Source organism: Aquarana catesbeiana, linkage group LG10 (genome assembly GCF_042186555.1).
Source record: "Aquarana catesbeiana isolate 2022-GZ linkage group LG10, ASM4218655v1, whole genome shotgun sequence".
In the NCBI taxonomy this organism is placed as follows: domain Eukaryota; kingdom Metazoa; phylum Chordata; class Amphibia; order Anura; family Ranidae; genus Aquarana; species Aquarana catesbeiana.
Window position 1 is genome coordinate 211129285 of NC_133333.1, and position 19811 is coordinate 211149095.

At 43.7% G+C, this 19811-nt stretch overlaps 1 protein-coding gene across 5 annotated transcripts in view; it reads left to right on the forward strand.

Annotated features, from left to right (window-relative positions):
* Positions 1-19811, forward strand: part of FAM118B (family with sequence similarity 118 member B) — an 82818-nt gene that overhangs the window by 11070 nt on the left and 51937 nt on the right. For 4 of the 5 annotated variants that reach the window (XM_073603253.1, XM_073603254.1, XM_073603261.1 and 1 more), the window contains exon 2: positions 6646-6784. The gene's annotated coding sequence lies outside the window, so the exon portion shown is untranslated. Of the gene's footprint in view, positions 1-6645; positions 6785-9796; positions 9880-19811 lie in introns of those variants that run through there. The other variant, XM_073603258.1, reaches the window with a different exon arrangement.

Here is a 19811-nt window from a genome sequence, read left to right on the forward strand (position 1 = left end):
CAACCTGTGAAAAAGTATTTGCCCCCTTCCTGATTTTTTTTTTTTTTGTATATTTCTCACACTTAAATGATTCAGATCATCAAACAAATTTGAATATTACACAAAGATAACCCGAGTAAATCCAAGATGCAGTTTTTAAATTATTTAATTTATTAAGAGAAAAAATCTGTTCAAACCTGCCTGGCCCTATGTGAAAAAGTAATTGCCCCCTTCCCATGCTGAATCATGAATGAAACTGATTAACCACAAATTTTTGGAAAGCTGAGTTAAATTTCACTTGCCACACCCAGGCCTGATTACTGCCAGACCTGTTGAATCAAGAAATCACATAAATAGAAGCTGTCCGACAAAGTGAAGCACGCTAACAGATCCCAAAAAGCCACACATCATGCCACAATCTAGAAAAATTCAAGAACAGATTAGAAACAAACATGTATCAGTCTAGGATGGGTTTCAAAGCCATTTCCAAGGTTTTGGAACTCCAGTGAACCACAGGAGAGCCATTATCCACAAATGGAGATAACTTGGAACAGTGGTAAACCTTCCCAGGAGTGGCCGGCCTACAAAAATTACTCCAAGAGCATGAGGACGACTCATCCAGGAGGTCATAAAAGAACCAAGAACAACATCTAAAGAACTGCAGGCCTCACTTGCCTCAGGTAAGATCAGTGTTCATGATTCAACAATAAGAAATAGACTGGGCAAAAATGGCATCCATTGGAGAGTTCTAAGGCCAAAGTCACTGCTGACCAAAAAGAACACAAAGGCTCATCTCACATTAACCAAAAAACATCTTGATTATCCCCAAGACTTGGGCAAATATTCTGTGGACTGATGAGACAAAAGTTTTACTTTTTGGAAGGTGTGCGTCCCGTTACATCTGGCATAAAACTAATACAGCATTTCAAACCAAGAACATCATACCAACAGTCAGACATGGTGGTGGTAGCGTGATGGTCTGGGGCTGCTTTGCAGCTTCAGGACCTGGACGACTTACCATAATTGATAGAACAATGAATTCTGAGCTCTACCAGAAAATTCTAAAGGAGAATTTCCGGCCATCAGTTTGTGACCTCAAGCTCAAGTGCACTTGGGTTATGCAGCAGGACAATGATCCAAAACACAACAGCAAGTCCACCTCCAAATGGTTCAAACAAAGCAAAATGTAGGTTTTAGAGTGGCCTTGTCAAAGCCCTGACTTAAATCCAATTGAGATGCTGTATCATGACCTTACACAGGCCATTCATGCTGGAAAACCCTCGAATGTGGCTGAATGAAAACAATTCTGCAGTGGGCCAAAATTGCTCCACAACAATACTCATTGCCAGTTATTGCAAACGCTTGATTGCAGTTGTTGCTGCCAAGGTTGGCACAACCAGTTATTAGGTTTAGGGGGCAATTACTTTTTCACATAAGGCCAGGCAGGTTTGGATAGCTTTTTTTGCCTTAAATGAAACCATCATTTAAAAACTGCATTTTGTATTTACTCGGGTTATCTTTGTGTAATAATATTTGTTTCATGATCTGAGTCATTTAAGGCCTCATGTACACTGCTGCTGGTAAACGGACGTTCAGAGGCAGTTGGCTGCTTTTTTCAGCTGCCCCTGAACTCATCCAATGTTATCTTATGTGTACATGTACACAGGTTAGTTTTTTGTCGTTTTTAGGCAGTTGCGTTTAGAGGCTTTTCTTTGAAGGCAAAAAAATGAGTTCAGCCGCTAAACGCGTTACCGGCGTTTAGCTGTGTTTCGTTTTACAGGCATTTTTCATTTTTGGCTATTTCGAGAAAAAAATTTTTTTCAAACGCTTCTAAGCGCAAACCGTGGCATGTAAACGCGGAAAAACAAACGTTTTAAACGTGGGTTTTTATCTGTCAAGTTAAATCGTTCAGGAGAGGTTGTAAAAACGTCCCGTGTACATTAAGCCTAAGTGTGACAAATATGCAAAAAATAAACAAAATCAGAAAGGGGGCAAATACTTTTTCACAGCACTGTATTTAGCATGGATGAACCCTTGAAATAACTTCCCTGTCTCAATAATTATATCTATAGCTCATGTGACATTAGCATGATCAGCTCGGCCCCTTGTACACTGAGCTGGGTTGGTGCAGTGTGCCCCAGAGGGACAGGTGCAGCATCCGGCCTCGCTGCCTGCAGCCTGTTAACATCAATGGCAGGCTGCCGCTGCACAGGTCTGCACTCTGTGCTAAGTGGTATCTGTGTTTTAGGTCCCTGTACATTCAGGAACGCCTTTAAAGCAACCCTGCCATGAATGTTAAGGTGTTAGTTCTCCTTTACAGAAATGTATAAAGTTTCTTGGACCGCTAACCATGGATTTTATGGGCACCACAACAACATCTTTTTATTTTTAATTTTTATTTTTTATAACAAATTCTAACTTTATTGATGCACAGTTAAAATCAAATCATAAAACTGCTTAAAATAGAAGACCAGAGCCCCTGAACAGCAGTAAATCTTTAGGCTGTCAGCAGATTGGCCTCTACAAATTCGTCACAGTGCCTAAAAATAAAGAGCATCTGAGCATGTGCAGAGCAGGGTGAGACAGTGTATTATTACTGGATTTTAAACCGTCTAGACCAGGGGTAGGCAATCTTTAAATGTAGAATTGCTGTACTACCGTTTCTCAATCGCGTGCATTGCACAGCAATTATGGGTTTAAATCAGATGGTGAGGAAGCAACATATCGCCTCCTCGCCACCTGTCAAACTCAGATCGCTTTTCAGAGGAGCAGCAGTGCCTGCTACACTTGTGAATGAGCCCTTAGTTGCATTCGGCATCGGGCACCCTTAGGGCTCGTTCACCTATAAAGTTGGGAGGTGGTAAAAACCTGAAGTTGAGTTGCAGTTTTACCGCCCCCCAATCCCTACCCCCTTTAGCTGTTGAGGCAGCAGCCAACGGTGTACACATGCTGCAGCATGATTTAAACCCCCTATTGCTTTTGGTTGGGTGCTATCGCTTGCCAATCGCGACCTATTCAAGTAAATGTAGCCACTCTGCAACTGCATGCTTCTGCAGGGTCCAAGGGGTTAAAGAAGGTGGTAAGAAAGCAACACAATGCCACCTGCTTTAACCCCTTGTTTGCTGTACTGCACAAGGTTGCAGGGCACTTGCAGAGTGGGTGTAGCACCTGCCAAGCATGAATGGGTCATGCTTGGCAGGTGCTACACCCACCTACCATGACAGGGCATATAACTCCTGCTGCGTCTGCAACATGTGTACACCCCTGGCCACTGCAGCTAAAGGGGGTGCAGTTGGGGTGGGGGTAGTAAAAACACGCCTTAACTATGGGTTACAGGAGCCAGAACTACAGAGGAGGCATTGACTTATGCCGGGCAGGGTGTGTAGATCACCTTTTTGTCAATTTTTGAATAGGTAAACTAACCTTTTACAGTCCCAAAACAAAACCCTGCAAGATCATGTAAACCTTTACCTTTCCTGCTGTCTGCGCTCAAGAATGCTGCTCCTTTCTAAAGTAATGGTCTCCCGAAACACACTGGGAAAGAGGCACCTGGGAATGTAGAGCTCCTGGGTCCCCCACAACTCTCACTGATTTCTCTGGCTGACCTCTTCTAGTTTCCTGGCTGTCATACTAATCCCATGGCTTCAGTGTTTGACCCTTAACATACATGCAGATTGAGTTCTGACCTCATTCCTAATATGCCTGCTTGTTCCAGGTCAGTGTGTGAAAGCATTGACACCAGAAACGGCCAGATAATTGACATTTTTTGCAGGGGGTTTCTTTTAATTCTAATTTTTAATTCAGACTACTTGCCCTGGGGGGATAATCTTGAGTGCTGTTATTAAACAGTGCTATATATCCCAAATTAATGATTTTGAATCCATTGATTGTGACTGATCTTAAAGAAAAAAACAAGTGTGCAGGAGGTTACCATCTGCAAGGAGTGTGCAGGAGGGGAATTAGCGTACAGGTTCCCTGCTATGTTTTGCCAGATTTTATGGTCTGAAAACCCTGCTTGGTGCTGGCGGGCACCATATGGGCTGGTTTATGGTACAAGAAAGCAGAAGAGGTTTTAAAGCCCATCTCTGGGGTAGAGCTTAAGTGTGAAGATAAGAAGTCTCTCCAGTCTGAGCTCTGCTGTTCCGAGATTACAAGAGGCTGATCCCATGTCCAGATTCAGGTACTTGCATTGCTTGCATTTAATTAAATACATTAGGGACCCAGTCACTTTTGTGTCAACATACACTAAAGCACGTATTACCACAGTGCATGGCAATTCACCTGGAGTAATTTTAGTAGGCCGGCCACTCCTGGGAAGGTTCACCACTGTTCCAAGTTTGTCTCCATTTGTGGATATTGGCTCTCCCAGTGGTTCACTGGACTTCCAATGCCTTAGAAATGGCTTTGAAACCCTTCCTAGACTGGTACATGTTTGTTTCTAATCTGTTCTTGAATTTTTTTTAGATTGTGACATGTGTGGCTTTTTGGGATCTGTTAGCGTGCTTCACTTGTCAGACAGCTTCTATTTATGTGATTTCTTGATTCAACAGGTCTGGCAGTAATCAGACCTGGGTGTGGCAAGTGAAATTTAACTCGGCTTTCCAAAAAATTGTGGTTAAACACAGTTCATTCATGATTCAGCATGGGAGGGGGCAATTACTTTTTCACATAGGGCCAGGCAGGTTTGAATAGCTTTTTTTTTCCCTTAATAAATTAAATAATAATTTAAAAAACTGCATCTTGGATTTACTCGGGTTATCTTTGTGTAATATTCAAATTTGTTTGATCTGAATCATGTAAGTGTGAGAAATATATGCAAAAAAAATAAAATAAAAAAAATCAGGAAGCTGGTGGATGTTAGAGACCTTGCACTCCTCCACCTTCCGCTTGAGGATGCCCCCCAGATGCTCAATAGGGTTTAGGTCTGGAGACATGCTTGGCCAGTCCATCACCTTTACTTCTTTAGCAAGGCAGTGGTCGTCTTGGAGGTGTGTTTGGGGTTGTTATCATGTTGGAATACTGCCCTGCAACCCAGTCTCTGAAGGGAGGGGCTCATGCTCTGCTTCAGTATGTCACAATACATGTTGGCATTCATGGTTCCCTCAATCAACTGTAGCTCCCCAGTGCCGGCAGCACTCATGCAGCCCCAGACCATGACAATCCCACCACCATGCTTGACTGTAGGCAAGACACACTTGTCTTTGTACTCCTCACCTGGTTGCCTCCACACACACTTGACACCATCTGAACCGAATAAGTTTATCTTGGTCTCGTCAGACCACAGGAAATGGTTCCAGTAATCAATGTCCTTAGTCTGCTTGTCTTCAGCAAACCATTTGCGGGCTTTCTTGTGCATCATCTTTAGAAGAGTCTTCCTTCTGGGACGACAGCCATGCAGACCAATTTGATGCACTGTGCCGCCGCGTATGGTCTGAGCACTGACAGGCTGACCCCCCACCCTTCAACCTCTGCAGCAATGCTGGCAGCACTCAGACGTCTATTTCCCAAAGACAACCTCTGGATATGATGCTGAGCATGTGCACTCAACTTCTTTCGTTGACCATGGTGAGGCCTGTTCCGAGTGGAACCTGTCCTGTTAAACCACTGTCTTGGCCAGCGTGCTGCGGCTCAGTTTCAGGGTCTTTGTGATCTTCTTTATAGCCTAGGCCATCTTTATGTAGAGTTCCAGTGACCAGTATATGAGAGTGATGACACCAAATTTTAACATTCCAGCTCCCCATTCACACCTGGGATCTTGTAACACTAACGAGTCACATGACACCGGGGAGGGAGAATGTAAAATTGGGCCCAGTTTGGACATTTTCACTTAGGGGTGTACTCACTTTTGTTGCCAGCGGTTTAGACATTAATGTGGTGAGTTATTTTGAGGGGATAGCAAATATACACTGCTATACAAGATGTACACTCACTACTTTACATTGTAGCAAAGTGTCATTTCTTCAGTGTTGTCACATGAAAAGATATAATAAAATATTTACAAAAATGTGAGGGGTGTACTCTTTTTTTTGTAATATACTGTATATCAGATGTGGCACATTGCCAGCCCCTTCATAATGAATGGGCTGCACTAACACAACACACTTTAACATGTGACATAACTTAAAGTGGTTCTAAATCCTAAACGTTTTTTACCTTAATACATTCCTTCCATTAGGGTAAAAAAATGTTTAGGCATTCATTTTGACATTTGCAGCTGTTCTCTCCCCTCATTTACGGGTATCACTGGCTATGTGCCAGTGCTGTTTGTCAAATCCAGTGTCGAGGGAGCAAGGCCAAGGCACGTTGTCTGTGTCAGTGCACGCAGTAGCAGGGCTCTGGACTGAGCATGCCCAGGTGCCCCGATGGGATGTGGTTTTCTGTGGGGGCACTGGACAGAGAAGAGGAGCCAGCAGCACTGGCGGGTGACCCCAGAAGTGGAGGTTCGGGGCCGCTCTGTGCAGTTCTATTGCACAGAGCAGGAACATATAGAGATGTTTGTTGTTAAAAAAAAAAAAAAACTTAGTGTGAATGGGCTTTTAATGATTTTATTTATTTATTTATTTTTAACAAATACAGAGCTGCAATAATTTTGTGTCTTTTTACCTGCCTGGAGTTCAGCTTGAATAAAAAAAAAAGTGATTAATGTAGTTATTTATTTTATTTCAGAGTCAGGGGTCTAGAACCCCTCTGTCCTCAGCGCTGGTCTCTTCATTATCCTCAGCTCAAACAGAATTAAATTCTGTGGCTATCGTGTGACGAGGGAGTGGAGCGGACTCTCTAGAAGTGGAAATCTGCTTAAGGAAAGGTAACTATCTGCCTGAGTGCCTTTTACACAACTAATATATATTCCATGCTGGAATTTGGTCAGAAAGCCGCACCTGTATATGAAGGTTACCTGTGTTCTAACACAGTCTAGTAATGCCGTCACCAGGCTGTAATGACTGTAGTTAAAAAAATGTATTTCTTTAGCTGGATTCCTCCGTGTCCGTTAACAAATATGACAAATATGCAAGTGCGACACGTTTTTTGCGCATTTAGGTGCATTTGAAGCATCCCATTCATTTCAATTGGCTTACTAATGCATGTGCAGGAACCTTCTTTTTTAGTCTGCTAAGTGCCTGGCAGTTAAGGCGTGTTGTGTGATTTTTACGCACATGCGTTGTCTGGTTTGTTTAGGGTGCATTAAAAATGAATGGTGCCTCAGCACACCTGCCAGAACATGGCATGTTGTCATGGGCTGCAGAAACACATGATATATTGCACACCTTCCTGTTTCAGATAAGTGTGAAAAGGGCTTCAGTGTGTTTTTTAAAGGTGTATTGGAGTCGGCTGACTCCTCCTATTTGTCCTAGGACTTCAATGAGCGTTTCTTAGAGAAAAGGGACTATATAGCAGGGATGTGCAATTTTGCAGACCTCTAGTTGTTGCAGGACTACAAGTCCCATGAGGCATAGCAAGACTCTGACAGCCACAAGCATGACACCCAGAGACAGACATGATGGGACTTGTAGTTTTGCAACGGCTGGAGGTCCGCTAATTGCATATCCCTGGGCTATAGTATAAGAATAGAAATGGAACTCCGTGTATAAGGGTCCAGAGTAATATTAAATTTGAAAGGAAATGCAAATGTGTTTTGGCTTTGTGTCCTGCTTCAGTTTGGCAGTCAAACTGATCCTCTTCAGCCCCAAATAAGAGGGACTCCCACAACCCCCCAAATGCATTGACTTTTTTCCTTGACATATTTAAAGTGTTTGTAACCCTAAAAAAAAATAAAAAAAATATCCTGTTCCTTTTAAAGCATGAACAGTACAGTTCTTGTGCTGTGTCATTTATCCCCCTGTTTCAAATGAAATACCTGGCTGATCCTGCCTGGTTCTGCCCTCCCCATGTAAACTGACCACGATTTATCACGGCTGCTGAGCCCTGACACCTTGGTCAGTTTACGTGCCTCTGTCATCCGCAGCTCTCTTTTGTCTGCATCTAATGCTGGTATATCTAAAGCCAAAACTGTCTGCCTTGATGCGTGTGTACCATTTGGAAGCACTCTACTCACTTCCTGTCTTTTTGATGTGCGTGCAATAGAACAGGAAGTGGGGGGGGGGGGGGGATCTCGCCAACTTAGACAAAAAGCAGCAACAAGAACACGTTTTCTAGCAAAGAGGAGGCAAAAGGTGAAAAACTTCTGTCTGTGACCCCATAAGGGAGGTTTTTTTTTTTTTTTTTTTTTGGTTTTTTTTTTTGGCTAATCATACTTGCCTAGGTGGATGGAACATCAGACCGATGCTGCAGCTGTCCCCCGGCATCTCTGCACTGAGAACCGAGCCACGGGAACACCGCCGATGGCTCTGTTTTCCCTCTGCCCTGAGCAGAGCGATGCTGACTATTAGTCAGCATCGCTTCTGCTCTGATCCTCCAAGCTCATTGGAGCGATGGGGTGGGGAGCGGCCGTCTCAGCAGTTCACTGAGACTGCCATCAATCAAGGCAGCTGGCGGATCTAGACTTGGGAAGTCGGGATGACGCGATGCCTTGACTGATGGCAGTGACGTCAGCGGAAAGCAGACTTCAGACCGATCTCCGCTGAAAACGGATCACAGGAGTGCAAAACAAATTGTGACCCAGAGGAGAAGCCCAGCCTAAAAACCTCAGGCTTTAAACTATTTTGGTGCATTAGGCAGCCTATTAAAAAAATAAAAAATAACGTGCACTGCGCCCAGTTGTGAGCCCAGTTTTAATATGTGGTGCACCGTGCCAGTATGCAGAAAATGGAAAAACCAAAATCCTGGGTACAAAAATATACATCCGAATTTTATTTTTAAAGGACTTCATCGGTAATTTTAGAGGTTCAAATTCTGCAGCATAAACATGGCTGACCAAAGACTGCCCATTTGTAGGAAGTGACCACGTTTAAGCAGAACTTCACCTAAAAATGACAGTACCACTCCTCCTAACAATTAATTTTTTTTCTGGGGGGAGTGGATACCTTTTTATTGTGAACGGTACCTGCTACCACTTCGGAAATACCTGCCTAGGTGAGAATTATGTCACCGGCTGACTTAAAAAAAAAATTTAAACAGAGTAAAGTGATTACCATAACCCATTTAGATTATTTTACAGTTCTTGGTATATGACACCTTTGTCCACTTGTGTTTGTCAGATTCATCTTTGCTGATACTTTTGGCCACTTGGGAAGTGCACTTGTTGTTGATAAAAATGCACTGATTTACTGTATAAATGTCACTGGCAGGGAAGTTAACACCAGGGGCAATCAAAGTGTTAAATGTTCCCTGGGAGGTGCTTTCGAACTGTGGGGGAGTGGACTGACTGGGAGTACAGAGAGATCGCTCTTCCTAATCACTAGGAACCGACAATCTCACTCTACTCTGACAGAAAGAGGATCTGTTTGTTTACACTGGAAGATCCCCGTTCTGCCTATGTGGAGCAATCGGCTGATTGGCTCCCCGCTAGCAAATGGGCATGCGCTGTTACCCACAGATCACCATGTATGTGCCCGACGTACAATGACGGTAATTCGCGCAGGCGAGCCAACCTGCCGCAGTACAACTTCAGCAGCTGGTCATTAAGTAGTTAATTGAACAAGCTGAAGTTAGAAGCTGGCTACCATGCAATAGGAACACAGCAATAAGAACCTGATGGAGGTTCTAACTATTTGTCACTCTCCAGATCATATAAAAGCTGCATTTGAGTGGAGGTAGGCTTTAATAAACCTCTGTGTTTGTTTTTTTTCTTTTATCATTTATAGTCGACACCGAAAATCACAATTCGATGCTTTCTTCAACTACCAACTCCAATCCTAATCATAACTGTACACAATAGATTTATGATCACATTCCAGGAGAGCAAAACACGGAAGTAATATTGGCAATCATAAATCTGAGAAGGTAATATAAAACTAGCAGTGCTGTGATACAACCTGTGCACCAGATATTGGCTTTCTCTCTGTCATTCCAGCAGGCTCTGTCATTGCCAATAGAAAGTGCCATACCCAATCGGTCACAGGTCACTACCAACAATGAGAAATCTGAAAGAATGCAAGTGAACTAAAACATTTTAAGAACTGTAAAATTCCCTACATTCCTGATTTGTTATGACCCCTTGTTGGGCAGTGTGGTTTTGGCTGAGAGCAGCGGCAGCCATTGGCTTCTGTTGTTAGTCCAAACCTGAGCAGGGGGCGGAGCTAGGCCGGGCTGTGTGCCTGCATAGACGCAAACAGCTGAGCTCGGGATCAAGCCCACGAGTGCCCTCATGGGAAGCGGCTTCCTATGGGTGCACTCAGCTGGGAGGAGGAGCCAGGCCCGCCAGTGAGGGAACCTCACAAAACCATTGCACACAGCAGGTAAGTATGACCATTTTTTTTTAATAAATAAAGTAAATCTTTACAATCACTTTAAATTGACAAGCAACATAAGATAAAAGTGGACCTTCAGTGCCTCCACACCTCTACGTATCACCTATTGTTAACCTTTATCGTCTCCCTAAAGGCCCATTAACACCTACTGACACACGTTGCTTGATACACCCACATGCAGTATGGTACGTGTGTCCATTTGTTTGTGGGTCTGTAAATTGCCTTAACCATTTTCTCCCTCAACACACTGCAATACAATTCACACGTTTTGATGTATGTGTTCTGCATAGTTTACTGTGTGGATGCAGGTTGAGGGCAAATTGGAAATGGAGCGCATATGCACGAGTGACTCCATAACAAGTGATTTGGTGGGGGGTGGAGCCAGGAGCGCTGGTGGGGGACCCCAAAAGCAGAGGATCGGGGTTGCTTTGTGCAAAACCATTGCGCAGAGCAGGTAACTATAACCTGTTTTATATCTGAATAAAAAAAAAAACAAAAACAAAGCTTTACTAAAGAAAAAGTGCTGAGTCACTGCTGGGAGAGAGGGGCAGAAGCTGAGCTACAAAATCAGTGCCGAGAGGGGTGAGCTGAGCTACGGAGTCACTGCTGGGAAGGGGTAGAAGAATAAACCTAGCTGTTGGGTCTCTGCTGGGGAGGGGAGCAGGAAAGGCCAAACTGCTGAGCCACTGCTGAGAGGGGGAGCTGAGCTTTTTATTTACTGTGGGTAAAGAGCTGATCTGCTGATTCACTGCTGGGAGGGAGGAGCAGGGGCAGCTGAGCTTCTTTATCACTTCTGGGAGTGGAAAAACTGGAAGCAACAGGGAGGCTGACATGTAGGGGGTGGAGCGCCGGCACGCTGCAGATGCCTTGGCCCCGCTCTGCCCGAGGCCGACATGATGAGACACCAAGCTGCTGGCGCTAAATGATGGCACCCGCTCCGCTTGGTGGACTACAGACCTCAGCACTGGATGAATGTGGGGGACTTGTTTGAGCCTCCTCCCCTGCTCTGTGACCCTGGATGCCCTCCGACCCCCTAGAGCAGGGATATGCAATTAGTGGACCTCCAGCTGTTGCAGAACTACAAATCCCATGAGGCATAGCAAGACTCTGACAGCCACAAGCATGACACCCAGAGGCAGAAGCATGATGGGACTTGTAGTTTTGCAACAGCTGGAGGTCCGCTAATTGCAGATCCCTGCCCTAGAGGGTGAAGCCTGGCAACTCAGGCAGCAGAGGAGATGCTTCGTGGAGCTCCCTTACCTGGCTGGTTTGAGGTGTGGATATCGTGGCTGAAAGGGGGAGTCCGCTGCAGGATCTCGCTGCTAACCGTGGAGGAGGTGAGAGTAATTGATTCTATGGGAGAGGAAACTGCCTTTTCCATCTCTGTGGTATAACAAAGGGACTCAGAGGTTTGGGGACAGATACGGAACGGTGTGCGGTGACTCAGTGGGAGTTTTACTTTATATTATATGAACTGTGATTTATCTATGAATGTCTTTACCCCCAGTACCTGAGCATTCCGGATGTTAATTTAGGGTTGTGTAAAAACAATACTTTCAGCAAGTGAATAAATTAACGGAAATGAGGGGGAAAACAAATAAAACACGTAAAAGTGCCCCACCTGCTCCAAGCCCTGGAGGTATTCAGTGTTGTATGTCTGCGGACACCAGCATAGCAGAAGAAGGGCATGGCAGTCCCAGCTTGGGGGTCCCATGCGCTCAGGGTCAAACAGACAGAAGGTGGTGGAAGAGGAGAATAAAGCGGGGAAAGTAAACGACGCAAAGACTATGCGGCCGAGAAGCTATGGGAACAACCCCCAGGGAAGCTTTAAGGCTCAAGATGGGGCACAGAGGAAAAGAGGGGGGGAGGAAGAACCATCTAGGGAAGGATGCATGCAATCACCAGCTCAGAAGGGAGTCCCGCAAATTAAAGAGATGTTAGCAGAGATGCTGACAAAAATGGAAGTGTCACTGAAACTGGACATCGCCGCAGTAAGGGCAGATATCGGGCAAGTCCTAGGAAGGGTGGAAGAGATAGAGGGCAGATTGGATGACCACGACAAAAGACTTGAGGACATAACAAAACAAATTAATTCCCTCCAAAGAGCAAATAGAAGTCTCCCCTATAAATTGGAGGACCAAGAGAATCTGAGCCAACGCAAAAATCTGCGAATTAAAGGTCTCCCAGAGAAATATAGTAACGAGGAACTGATAAAAGTAATGCAGCAGTTATTTACCCTCTATTGGAGAGAGAGAAGTGACAGAGGCCCTGAAAGTAGACAGAGTCCATAGGATTACTTGATACTCCACCCAAAGGACAGAGGGCCGAGAGATATGATAGTGAGGTTTCACTATGTGGAAGAAAAATCCAAAATTATTTTCATCATCTCCTATCATCTCCTATCATCTCCTATCATCTCCTATCATCTCCTATCATCTCCTATCATCTCCTATCATCTCCTATCATCTCCTATCATCTCCTATCTCCTCAGGTGTCCCCTCCGCCCAACCAGACGCTCCTTACGTGGTGAACTATGTTAGTGGTAAATTGGGTCACGTATAATGTAAGGAGACTAAATACTGCAAAAAAAGGTATAAAGTAAACCATGAGCTGCATTTCCTGGGTGCAAATGTGGTGTGTCTCCAGGAGACATATATTACGCATGCTTCGGGGGGTGCATTGTCGTCACACCAGTTCCCTAAGTGGTTCTATAGAGACACAACATCACCGCACTCAAGGGGCTTTGCCATTAGATTTGATAGGACGATGATGTTTGTGGATAAGGAGCGTCTGGAGGGAAGGTACCTCTTTATAAAAGGGAAACTGTTCAATATGATTTGTACAATGGCGAACATCTACTCTCCGAATAAGGATCCTGATAAATTTTTAAAGAGAATACTGAAAAAAATTGAAGTTTTTAAGGAAGGTAAAGTAATTATTGCAGGTGACTTAAACTGGAGTATCGACCCAAGAGTAGATACTTCAGGTGGTGTTCTTAGATCCACAGCTCAAAGGCAGAAGGCATTAAAAAAAGTATTGTTGGATTTTCAGTTGTTGGATGCATGGAGGATTAGCCACCCAAGGAAATGAGATTATACCTTTTACTCTCCCGTCCATCGGACCTTCTCAAGGATTGATTGTTTTAATAGAACATCAATTCGCACCATCCCTCAAGGAAGCAGAAATTAAAGCAATTACTTTATCCGACCATGCCCCAGTGAAAATCCAACTGGAAATACTAGGGGATGCTTTGACGGGGAAAAATTGGAAATTGAATGACTCACTTATCCAGGATCCGGAATCAATTAAAGGATAGAGCAGGAACTGGAGGTCTTTTTTGAGATTAATGACACGGCAGAAATATCTAAGGCAACTCTCTGGGAAACAGCAAAGCTGTGTGTACACTGTTGGCGTGTGAGAAAATCGCAGCTGTTAGCTGTATGCAACTGACCTTGCCATATGCGATTTATTCTGCTGAAAAGTGTGAGTGAAGTTTTACCCTCAGTTTATAGGGAATACATGGGGGATACATAGGGAATAGGGAATACACATTACCTGCGCAATGGTCTCTCTTTTTTTTGTTTCATACTGCGGAAGTTCTTTTGAAAGCCAGAAGCCAGCCCATGCTATTGAGCAGCTGAATATATGAGCAAGCCATCTATCACTAGGGATTACTCATTGAAACCTGTCTATATTCATCAGTCACCAAAGACGTTATATTTCTTCACAGCGATATGCTGTCCTTTTCAGATATCTGTGCACTGTGGTTCATCACATTAATATATCTCATCTTTCTTTCTCTCTTTTTTTTTTTTTTTTTTTTTTTTTTTTTTTTTATTGTGTTCAATAATTTATTATCACATTGATATTTAGTTATAGGATTTTGTTATGGTGAAGGATGTTATGTTTTATAATAGGCTCCATTTGGTTATTTTGCACATGATACACTGATTAACCATTAGGAGATAACAGTGTTATATTAGGATGTTAATATTAGCGTATTAACTAGAAGAATATCTAAAATATTGATTAGGAAAGCAGAACATGAATATCCATCCTATTTGGAAAAATGGGAAGGAGAAATAGGGCCCCCTTAGAGAAGAGGAACATAGGAATAAGATACTTAGATTAGCTTGCCTTTCGTCAAGAGATATGCAGACATTTGAAATGTGTTATAAATTGCTGGCAAGGTGGTACGTGCCCCCCCCCCCCCAGAGGGCGCATGGGTATGGGGGAGAGAACCCTCCAACTTGTTGGAGGGGTTGTGACGCTCTGGGGACACTTGCTCATCTCTGGTGGGAGTGCACTAAAATACAATCCTATTGGGATGGAATTATAGGAGCAATCCTCTATATAACAGGTGAACGAATTAAAAAAAACCCTTGAGTATGTTTGTTTAATGATACGGGGAAGGCGGTGTCCCAGTATAGAAATACCTTCGTTCCATATCTTTTGAATGCAGCTAAAGCCCTGATTTCATGCCTGTGGAAAACTCAGGAGGCCCCAAGGATTAAGGAGTGGGTAGTAAGGGTGGAATGGGTGAAATCTATTGAAGAGTCAATACATCTATAGAAAACTGAGAAATAAAATGAACTTAAAAAACTCTACCAAAGCAAATTAAATTCAAAACTGGATGCATCAGCAGCTGCTAAATGCTCACACCCCAGAAAATGAGTTTAAATATGGTACTGTGGTGAGTTCCTCTGAATTGGTTAGCATATGAGAACAAAATTGTGATTATAGAAATAATTCCAAAAAGCAATTCTTCAGAGAGGAACAGGCAATTGCCAAAAAATTGAAAATTTTATTATGCAAAGTTCACTTAAACACTAATCAAAAAATGAATATATTTAGAAAATACCACCAACAATTCATTAAAATTAGACAACGTTGTCTGCATACTCAGATTGCCACCACACACATCCATACACCCGCCCGTGAATGACTAATAAGGTAATGGTCACTAATAATCCTGGGAAAAAGAAGGGGGAGCAATTTTCCTCCAGGGGACACAAACGTAATAAAAAGTCAAATGGGATCAAAAGCAATCAGACTGGTGTGTGTATGTATGTATGTATGTATGTATATATATATATATATATATATATATATATATCTCCACAGTGTTCGGTATCGACAGATGTCGAGGTATGTAGTAAGCAGATCAAGATTGCATAGACAGTTCGTAACATGACATTTAACTTGGAGCTGGAACAACTCACTGTAGATGACAGTGCAGCAGGAAGATGTGTAAGTGGGAAGTTCCTATATCTGAGCTGGAATTTGCACAGTCAGTACAAGCTCAAGAACACCCGTGCTGGCAGGTACGTGTGTCTGGGGTGCAGGCGGGTATGTGATATGTACAGACCTCCCGGTCGGGAGGTACAAAACATAAGATCTCACCGCTTTCCGAGCACCGGTCACAACCTCTGCACAGGTGGATGTGCAGCTTCTGCGTTTTTCTGTTTCTTTTCAGCTCAAAAAGATGGCTTCCGTCACTGTCCAGAGTTTCACCGATTCGTTCCGTGTAATGCGGCATGGAACAATGAAGTCCGTCAGACTATAGCAAGATGAACTTGGCCATAATGGAGTTCCAGGGTTCCTGTTAGCACTCGCGGGAGTCACGAAAATATCCAAGGTGAATTTCCTTGGCGTGTGAGTGGAGCTAAGTATACGCTACTAGGAGCGTGATGGCGTCATGCTGACACGTTTCACCCGTCATTGGGGTTTCTTCAGAGCATGCGCAGAGACAGATCCGAGATCTTTAAATAGCAAAGGCGCCGTGCTATGTGATGGCATTGGCGCCTGGCTACCCAGGTATCAGCGCAACAAATAGACAGCCATACAACAGAATAATAACAACATTGGATCAGCGGGCCAGGCTGGGAGTGCGGGGGTCCCAGTCAACCCACAAAGACTAAAAAAGGAGGGGGGGGGGGGACAGGAAAATTTAAATGCTTAAATGAGGATGATGAGGAATGAAAGAATAAATGAAAATAAGATAAAGAAAAAGAAAAGGGGAAAAAAAGGAGGGGTAAAATATTAAATAAGAAAAAGAACCAAAAAATGAAAATTAACCAAAAAGGAAAAATGAACATCAAACATAAAGCTAGGGAACCAGAAGGGGTCAAAGGTCAATTAGCAGCTATAGCCTATGGTGTGAGGAATGCAGAGAGGTTACATTCATTGTTTAACCCTCTGGGTTGCATACTGTTGAGATTGTATATCCAAAGGATCCTGTCAGTATCCCCTTCTCAGTGGTAAATTCAACCTATAAATCCCCTTGAAAGGGAGTCCAGTGGAGTCACCATCATGGAATTTGATGAAGTACAACGTCAGTGGACGTTCATCATCCCTACTTAAGCTACTTTGGACGTGTTCACCGACTCTGATTTTAAGTTGTCTTTTGGTCTTGCCGACATAATTCTTGTCACAGGGGCAAGTCAGCATATAGACCACCCTGGTGGTATTGCAATTAATAAAATTATTGATTTTAAACTTTTTCTTCCCATCAGAGTCGGCAAACACGTCAGTCCTATCCACATATTTGCAGACCGAATATCTACATCTGTACATCCCCCTCAGGGGTGGTAGCTGGGTCAGCTAATTGGGGGTAGCAGATTTGATATTCAGAGTGGATCAAACTTTCCCTGAGATTCCGTAAGCGACAGGCTGTGAGTAAAGGACGATCGCCCACAATCTCACCGAGAGTGGGTGAGTCGGCAAGAATATGCCAGTGTCGGCTCAAAATGTCCCTAACTTGGTCCCACTGGGCACCAAATTTGGTAATGATCCTTCAGCTTATTTCGGTGTTGGGGACCTTTATCCTTAGAAGGGAGGGCCCCTCTATCAATCTGCATGGCCCTCTTTTTGGCCTTCCTGATGCAGGGGTGGGAGTATCCCCTCTCCCTGAATCTGCCGTAGAGATCCCTTGCCTCAACCCCAAAGTCTTGTTCTTGAGAACAGTTCCTTTTTATTCTGAGAAATTGGCCAACGGGTATTCCTTGGATGAGTGGCCAATTTCTTAATTTCTCACATTTAATTTTCCTGTCCCCCCCCCCCCCCTCCTTTTTTCGTCTTTGTGGGTTGACTGGGACCCCTGCACTCCCAGCCTGGCCTGCTGATCCAGTGTTGTTATTATTCTGTTGTATAGCTGTCTATTTGTTGCGCTGATAAATGGGTAGCCAGGCGCCAACGCCATCACGTAGCACGGTGCCTTTGCTATTTAAAGATCTCAGATCGGTCTCTGCGCATGCTCTGAAGAAATCCCAGTGACGGGTGAAACGCGTCAGCATGACGCCATCACGCTCATAGTAGCGTATACTCAGCTCCACCCACACGCCAAGGAAATTCACCTCAGATAGTTACGTGCGAGTGCTAACGGAAACCGTGGAACTCCATTATGGCCGAGTTCGTCTTGCTATAGTCTGACGGACTTCATAGTTCCATCCCGCACTACACGGAACGAATCAGTGAAACTCTGGGCAGTGACGGAAGCTGAAGGGAAACAGAAAACGCAGAAGCTGCTCGTCCACCTGTGCAGAGGTTGTGACCGGTGCTCGGAAAGGGGTGAGATCTTATGTTTTATACCTCCCAACCGGGGGGGTCTGTACATATCACATACCCGCCTGCACCCCAGACACACGTACCTGCCAGCACTGGTGTTCTTGAGCTTGTACTGATTGCTGTGCAAATTCCAGCGCAGATATAGGAACTTTCCACTTACACATCTTCCTGCTGCACTGTCATCTACAGTGAGTTGTCCCGGCTCTAAGTTAAATGTCATGTTACGAACTGTCCATGCAATCTTGATCTGCTTACCACATACCTCAACATCTGTCGGTACCTAACACTGTGGAGATATATATACCAGTCTGATTGCTTTTGATCCCATTTGACTTTTTACTACGTTTGTGTCCCCTGGAGGAAAATTGCTCCCCCTTCTTTTTCCCAGGATTATTAGTGACCATTACCGTATTAGTCATTCACGGGCAGGTGTATGGATGTGTGCGGTGGCCATCTGAGTATGCAGACAACGTTGTCTAATTTTAATGAATTGTTGGTATTTTCTAAATATATTCATTTTTTGATTAGTGTTTAAGTGAACTTTGCATAATAAAATTTTCTATTTTTTGGCAATTGCCTGTTCCTCTCTGAAGAATTGCTTTTTGGAATTATTTCTATAATCACAATACATCTGACAAAAGATACATGGGTGAAATATCAAAAGATATGGCGAAACTGGCTTGAATTTATGAATACGGAGAAGTATATGGTATTACTGGAGGTATAGAGGGGGGGAAAGGTGGTGGTGGGGGAGAGAATTTTTTTTAAAATTTTTTTTATTGGATATTATTGTATTTTTGTGTAATTCATATAATGTAATAAAATAAAGAATATTTAAAAAAAAAAATCACTTCTGGGAGGGCAGCTGAGCTTCTGGGAGGGGAGGGGTGTTGAGCTGCTGAGCCACTGCTTGGAGGGGGAGGAGGCAGAGCCGAGCTGCGCAGTCACAACTGGAAGGGGGGACCAGGGTGAACTGAGCTACTGAGACACTGCTGGGAGGAGGTAGCAGTCAAAGCTGAGCTCTTCTCACTGTCGAGAGGGGTGTAGTAGGGAGAGCTGAGACTTGTATAACTTCAGTGCTTCTGCTTTGATCTGTGAGCATGAATTGCTCCAATGTGCCTGCAGCTACAGAGCACAAGGGCTTGTTTTTAAGCTCATTTGCTGCTTATTAACAATATGTAAACAAGTCTTTGAGGTGACTGGGTTAATTTACCAACTTGACTCAACTGGTCTTTACCTGCGTCCAGTTTGTTATATTTTTATTGATGATTTTTAATGGTTTGGAACTCCTGCAAAGTTTACCATATACACTGACTTTTTATTTTGTACCTTCCTCCTGAGCTTCTAATATGGTCTTGTACCATCAGGTAGTTTCATGCTTGTTGCCTGCTGACAGCGTTCTTCAATTTGAAATGTAGCAGTTGATGGCTTTTGGTATTTTGTCTATTCTACTAATTGTCTTGGTTCACTGCACCCCATCACCACCTTCTGCAATAAAATGCTTACCTGCCTGATCGTAATGCCCTGAAGAATGTACACTGAGCTGCGCATGTGCAGCTCAGTTTCCATTCTGGCACACTGCTTGTGTGCCAGGGTGACTGCATTTCTGCACATGAGCGGGAGTGCTGTCACCCCCCCGCTGGAACCTGGAGCTAAGCTTTTGGTTCTGCTTTAAAGTAGAACCATAGGCAAAACTTTTTTTTTTTTTTTTTGATAGTGTAAGGGAAGGTTATAAGATTTCCCTTCACTTCCTGTCCCTTAGCCCTTTGGCTATGCAAGTGATAGGAAATCCCTGCAAATTTTGGGGACCACCAGGTTACCAGAACTAGTGTCCCTATTGGAGGATTTTCCCTCTTACTTTTCTGGGAACAACCCAAAATTTGGGATTTTCTTTTTACT